Source organism: Amaranthus tricolor, chromosome 3 (genome assembly GCF_026212465.1).
Source record: "Amaranthus tricolor cultivar Red isolate AtriRed21 chromosome 3, ASM2621246v1, whole genome shotgun sequence".
In the NCBI taxonomy this organism is placed as follows: domain Eukaryota; kingdom Viridiplantae; phylum Streptophyta; class Magnoliopsida; order Caryophyllales; family Amaranthaceae; genus Amaranthus; species Amaranthus tricolor.
The window spans coordinates 17,276,060-17,283,653 of NC_080049.1; the positions used below are offsets into that span (position 1 = coordinate 17,276,060).

General features: G+C 29.9%; 1 non-coding gene across 1 annotated transcript; it reads left to right on the forward strand.

Moving 5' to 3' along the window:
• On the forward strand, positions 1-116 carry LOC130809545 (U5 spliceosomal RNA). Its single transcript, XR_009040848.1, has one exon. It is a non-coding gene; the product is annotated as a U5 spliceosomal RNA (small nuclear RNA).
• The last annotated feature ends 7,478 nt before the right edge of the window (positions 117-7,594 follow it).

Below are 7,594 nucleotides of genomic sequence, written 5' to 3' on the forward strand. Positions count from 1 at the left end.
AGCCACGCCGTGAGCACAAAGCGAACTATTCTTTCGCCTTTTACTAAAGAATACCGTGTGCTCGCTGCATTAAGTAGCATATGTTTATTTTTGGAGGAAGTCTTTAATTAAGGTTAAATGAGTCAAATGACCTGAAATATATGAATTTAATGACAAAAAAAAAAGTAGGTTAAATGGGTCATTAGCAGGTTGATCCGATCTGCTACATATCAGGTCGGGGTTTCATTTTTTGACCCATTAATTAAATGGGTCAGGTTCAGGTTAAGGGTTTATTGACCCATTTATATATGATCCGAACTTGAAAATGACCCAACCCGACCTGTTTGACACCCCTATTTGCTATATCTGATAAAACAATCGGTAATTATTTTTTGTAAGTAAATGAGCATACATCAATTAAAAACCTGACTATTAACTTATTTCGATATTGACCCGATCAATAGTTATCCGTAACCGATAACTACTAGAAAAATAAAGCTCGAACCCGATCTGTACCCGAAAAAACCGAACCAATTAGTAATCGATGACAACCCAAGACCGATTGACACTCGACACGAATTTCAACCGACACCGAACTGATGCTAACCCGATAGCTCGAATAACCGATCTCTAACCGAACCGTGACTAACCGACTCGACCCGAGTGTGACCCGTTGTAACACACAGACGAAAAATAACCGATCCGAAATGCAACCGAACCGAATAACACCCGTCCGAAACCGACCCAATCAACCAAATGAACACCTCTAATTAATACCTTTATTAATTGAAGAAATTAAATAACATGGAGCTTAGAACACTCTTTATTTAGCTTAAACCATCATCATTATTTTGGGAGTTGGGATTAATTATTTAAATCTTGAATTTACATAATAAATAAAATGAAATTGTTTTGTTAGTGAAAAAGGCCCCAAAATACTCATAGGCCATTCGATCCTTATCATATTAAAAAGAAAAAGAGTTTGATTTATTTTTTATATTATTATAAGCTATTTTGTGATAATATTAAAATAAAATCTTAAAAGTTATTTATGAGAAAGCTTTATAAGTTATTAAATATTGAAGTGATTTTCTTGAATATATGAGATTTCATAATTAAAAAAATATAACTTTTGTGACATTTAATTACTATTTAGTACAAAATAATATTTTATCTGCTAACTAGTTGACCAAAATTTATATAAAAAGATGTAAAAGTACTTTTAATAAACTTGTTCTTAAACTATGTGTGAAATATTAATTTTTGTGAAATTATAAGTTTTATTTGTTTTATAACTAGAATGTTGATTTTTGCGAATCTAATAAGTTTACTTGTTTTTCCAAACTTGAAATAATTATTTTTGGTAAACTTGTTGAAGTTTGAAAACTTATCCAAAGGTTGCAGTTTAACTTGAATTTTAATTAGAATGTTTGATTTTGTGAGGAGAATAAAGTTTATTTGTTTTATTCAAGAGAAATAGATTTTAGTAGCTACTTGTGGAAAGTACTAATTTGGAGATTATTAATAAAATACTAAGTTATTAGTGTGAATTTAGTGACCTACTATTAAAACAAAGTTATAAATAAAATTTTAATGTGTAAAAATTAAGTAATGAACATATAAAGACGTAAAGGTAAATTAAACGTTATGATTAAGAATTATATTAAATAAATGAAGTTACCACTTAGGTTGGTCAAATTCAAATTCAAAGTCAACTTGGAGTAATAAAAATGTGATGTACTTGTGTGAAATGTATTGATTGAATGACCCTGATAGTAAGGTAATGTCGAACCATGGGCCGGCATGTAAAATCCCGGCGTCCGTGTTGCCTGGCACGTAAAATACGGTGTAAGACAGGGGGTTCGCTATCTATCCTGTAGAGCTCGAGCATAAATATTGTATTGGAGGGGTGACGACTCCCACCACAGTTAGGGTTTAGGACTACGGTTCTCACCTAACCAGACCCTTACATATATCAGGTGTCATATTGATGTGCTTATTGATCAGTGATAAACTTGATTAGTGTTGATGTTATGATGCATGGTACAGTTATGAGTATTAACCAAATGAACTTACCTCAAGTGGTAAGATTACCGAATTGTATAAGTGGCAGTAATGTACTTCTGTCAGGATCGAGAATGGTATCTTATGACTTAAAAGTATGTAACAGAAAAAGATCATGGTAAAAGTATACGGTGGTGTCAATTAAGTATAAGTTCGTACTTAAATTCTTATTTTGTAAATGTAGTGTATAATTTCCGTATTTTGTGCTGGATAGGAAGTTATGCTCGGCGTTAAGCGCTGACCGATTCAATCGACTGTCATCCGTATCATGGATGGCAGCATTTTGCAGGATTTAGTTCAGGTTCCGATCCTGGCCGCAAAAATTACTATTTATCAAGAACTTAGCTACTTTTTGTATCTTTATTGATGACTTGGTGATGATGTATTTTTTTTTCTTTTTTAGCAAACAATATCTCTTATCAGAGGTAATAATAATTTACTTTTGTTTTAAATAGTTTTAGTTTTATGATTTAAAGGTTTTAACAATTCGGCGTTTTGAGACTTCCGCAATATTTTTTGGTATTAAACATTATTATTAAATGTTAATTATGTATCGAGATTGCCGCTCTTGTTACACGTGGTATCAAAGTTAAAGTTAATCGAATCCCGGAACTTCGGTTCCATGTAAAAGAATGTTCTCGATTGCCGACATTTTCAAAAAAAAAAAAAAAGATGTTTTTTTTTCCAAATAATTTTTTTTTCAAATTTTTTACTTTTGTGCTGTGTGACCATGTGTAGATTACACATTATCATTATGTTAATGTGATATTGACTACATGTTTAAATTTCATTTGAGATGATGAAAGATTATAATATTCCCTCTCAAAAGTCTAGGATTTGACAATTGGAATAACAGTTAACGTGAATGAAGAGTTTGAAGGTAAAGTTATTTCTAATAATTTTCTCATAGAAAATTTTTCCATTCATATTCTTTTTGATTCTAAAGTCAACCGATCTTTTATCTCTACCTCTTTTCTTCACAAATCCTCTGTCTTTCAAACCTCTGAAATTCAATCCCCAAATTTGTTCACTTAACGGTTCACCATTCCTATGTGACCATATCTTTCCTACTTTCCTCTTAAGAGTTTAGATCATCATATATTGTCGACTTGATAGTGTTTGAGTTGGGTACTTATGATGTTATTTTGGTTATGGATTTGTAGAGACGTCATCATGTGGAGATTTTTTTATGGGAAAAGATTTTTTGGATTAAAACTCAAGGAGATGACTGCTTGATTATGAACAAATATGTGTCCCCTGTTCAAACCATTTATGTCGTTCAAGCCAATAAGATGATTAAGTATAGAGATGAGAGATATATGCATGTGTTTTATTTCCAGTAGTAAGGAGAAAGCCAAATTGAGTCTTGATGAAACCCCGATTGTTAGTGAATATCCTAATGTTTATCTTAAGGATTTACCTTGTTTACCCCCGAGGAGAGTTGTTGATTTCCATATTGATCAGATTTATGATGTTATCTTTTTGTCCAAGACTTTGTACCATTTTATCTTAGACGAGTTCACTAAATTATAGAAGTAGTAGATGAGTTACTAGGAAAAAGAATAAAAAAGAGTTTTATTCGCAGTAATGTGTCGCCTTGGAGAGCCCCTATTTTATTTGTTAGTAAAATTGATGGTACAATGAGGTTGTGCATTGACTATGGGGAGATTAACAAGATTACCATCAAGAATGGTTACCCTTTGTTTAGGATAGATGATACTTTCGAGTAGTTAGAAGTTAGGAACTCAAGAGTTTTCTATGATTTATTTGAGATCTAGGTATCATCAATTAAGGATAGCCGAGAATGGTATTCTGAAGACTGCGTCAGTTATGGACTATATGAGTTTCGGTGATGTCATTTGGGGTTATAAATACGCCAACAACGTTTATGATTTGATGCAGAGATACATTTGTCCTTATTTGGATAAGTTTATAGTTTTTATGAAATTTTGGTATATTCAAGAAACATGGAGGAACATGAGGAACATTTGAGGATTATGCTAAAACTTTGAGAGAAAAAAAAATATTTAGGAAAAGTTATTAAGTACGAGTTTTGGCTTGACGAAATAGTTTTTTCTAAGTCATATTGTGTCTGAGGATGGAATTTCTATGGATCTGGAGAAGATTAAGACGATAACCAATTGTCGATTTGAGGAAGGTAACTGAAGTTCGAAGCTTTTTGGTTTTGCTGGTTACTATAGGAAATATGTTGAGAATATCTCTAAGGTTACTCGTCCCATGTTTGAGTTGTTTTTGAAAAGAATTGGATTTTAATAAAGTGAGAGGTACACGATTGCTTTTGCGGAATCACAGAGGAGAATCACTACTGCTCATGTATTAATAGTGCATGATTGTAGCAAACGATTCAAAGTCTATTGGGATACTTCATTTAAAGGTTTGGGATGTGTACTTATGCAAGATATAAATGTCATAGCTTATCCATCGAGGCAATTGAGGCCACGTGAGGTGAATTACTCATTGCACGACATTAAAGTTGTTGTAGTAATCCTTTCTCTAAAGTTGCAGACACATTATTTGTATGGGCTACCGTATAAGATCTACAGCGATCTTCAAAACTTGAGGTATGTCTTCAACCAGAAGGAATTTAACATGCGTCAAAGGCTATGGCTTGAGTTATTAGGATTATGTCTTGAAATTTTATACCACCCTAAGAAGGTGAACAAGTTGTCTTATGTTTTGAGGAGAAGACAGAGAGTGTGTTTTACCGTGAAATGCAGAGTTTGAGATTAGAGATTTGTAACCAACATGAGGTTAGACGGTATTCGGGAGCGATGACCATACATACAAACTTTGTTTGACCATATCAATGAGGCACAACTTTAGAATCCGGAGATTATTGAGTTGATCCATAGTGTTGAGGGAAATGAGACTAATGTTTTTGAGTTAAAAGAAAGAGGAAAGGTGACTCTGAAATTTTTTAGACGTTTTGAAATTCTAAGAAGAGTTAGACAAGTTGCTTATTAGTTTCCTTTACCATCGTGTTTGGTAAAAATTCATTATGTGTTCCATGTTTCACAGTTGAGGAAGTATATTCATGATCCATCACATGTGCTAACCCATGAACCCCTTCAGATCAATGAGTCCTTAGCCTATGAGGAGAGATCTATCAGATTTTGGATACACGAGTCAAGGAATAGAGAAACTCTAGGATTCCATTGGTAAAGGTTTTGTGGTCAAACCATTGAGTGAGGAAGCTATTTGGGAGTAGGAGGCAGACATGAGAGAGTGATACCCTAAACTTTTCTGTAAGTTCTAGTTTCGGGACGAATCTATCTTAAGGGGGAAGAGTTGTAACAGACCAAAAATTCTTAATTTTAATATTCCGATTAATTATTTCGAATTTTAAATTCAAATCTCTAATCCTTTGATTATCCATTTAAACCATCTTTAATTCCTAAATCTTTTCCAAATTTTGTAATTTCTTTCAAATATTAAACTTTAACGTAGTATTTTGTTTAAAATCTTTTTATAAGCACTAAAATATTATTTTATTATTTTATAGTACGAAAAGTAAAATTTTGTTATTATATACATGGTTTTGTAAATCGTTATTTTTTAACTTTCTTCCTTAAACTAACATTACTACTTATTATTTTAACCTTATAATTTTGATATAATTATTTTATACATAAAAATGAGTCGTACTTTTATTATTAACATTAAGTATTGTTCAAGCAAAATTTTAAATAAACTACATATTTTCATGATCAAATTTACCCATTATTTTAAAGTATATTCACTTGTACATACTAGAACAAAATTTTGATGAACCAAAATCCTTTCTATGGTAACCCATGATGTTCATCACTTACACAAGCTATCACCATTTCCTTACACAAGCTAACCTTCTTCTACACTCCAAATTCTTACACATTCACTTACACACTCCAACTCTTACACATTCACTTACACACTCTAAATCACTTACACAAGTTAACCTTAGCTTCTTCTATACCCCTGACACTCTTTTTCATACAATCTAATGAACTACAAATTTGCCCAAACCCATTATAAATACTCCCCTTAGCCATGAGATCACTTACACAGCCATCATCAAATCTTTCTAACATTCTTTTTTATATTTTCATTTCATTAAAATCTTACTACATTAATACCTTTATTAATTGAAGAATTTTAAAGAACATGGAGCTTAGAACACTCTTTATTTAGCTTAAACCATCATCATTATTTTGGGAGTTGGGATTAATTATCTTTGGAGCATTATTATCTATCTTGGAAGATCTTATTTCTTATTATTTTCCTAATTAGTACTTAGTACTAATCCTTGGTGTTAGTATGGTATAACTTCTTACCCTACTCTTTTTGTAGAATTTTACATTATATTTACTTTATAATATGCTAATTTTGAAATATGTTGATATATTTTAGTGGAATTTAGTTTAATAAAATTATGATCAAGATTATATTAAGTATGTGTATGCTAAAAGTATTTTTAGTATGTTAATTTAATAATCTTTGAACAAGTTTAGGAAGGTGAGTGCAAAATTATATTTTAGTGATATTAAGCATGATTTATGTTATAAGCTAGTGCTAGTATATTTATGAGTTATATGTTACATTAGAAATGTTATTATATTTAAGAATTTATTTTATGTTAGAATTTTGTATTAATATGTTTATGTTAACCTTCAAACTAGTTTATAAGGTAGTAAGTTATTTTATGAACGTATTTTACAAAGTATAATTATATTAAGAATATTGTTATTATACTTTATTTTGAGATTTAAGTTTATCCTTAAAGTTATAGTAAATTTCTAAGTTATTGTGTAAAGTTTTTATTTTTTTTAGTGGTTATGTTAATTATTTAAATCTTAAATTTACTATAATAAATAAAATGAAGTTGTTTTGTTAGTGAAAAAGGCCCTAAAATACTCATAGGCCATTCGACCATTATCATATTAAAAAGAAAAAAAAGTTTAATTTATTTTTTATATTATTATAAGCTATTTTGTGATAATATTAAAATAAAATCTTAAAAGTTATTTTTGAGAAACCTTTATAAGTTATTAAATATTGAAGTGATTTTCTTGAATATATGAGATTTCATAATAAAAAAAAATAATAACTTTTGTGACATTTAATTACTATTTAGTACAAAATAATATTTTATCTGCTAACTAGTTGACCAAAATTTATATAAAAAGATGTAAAAGTATTTTTAGTAAACTTATTCTTAAACTATGTGAGAAATATTAATTTTTGTGAAATTATAAGTTTTATTTGTTTTATAACTAGAATGTTGATTTTTGCGAATCTAATAAGTTTACTTGTTTTTCCAAACTTGAAATAATTATTTTTGGTAAACTTGTTTAAGTTTGAAAACTTATCCAAAGGTTGCAGTTTAACTTGAATTTTAATTAGATTGTTTGATTTTGTGAGGAGAATAAAGTTTTATTTGTTTTATTCAAGAGAAATAGATTTTAGTAGCTACATGTGAAAAGTACTAATTTGGAGACTATTAATAAAATACTAAGTTATTAGTGTGAATTTAGTGACCTATTAAAATAAA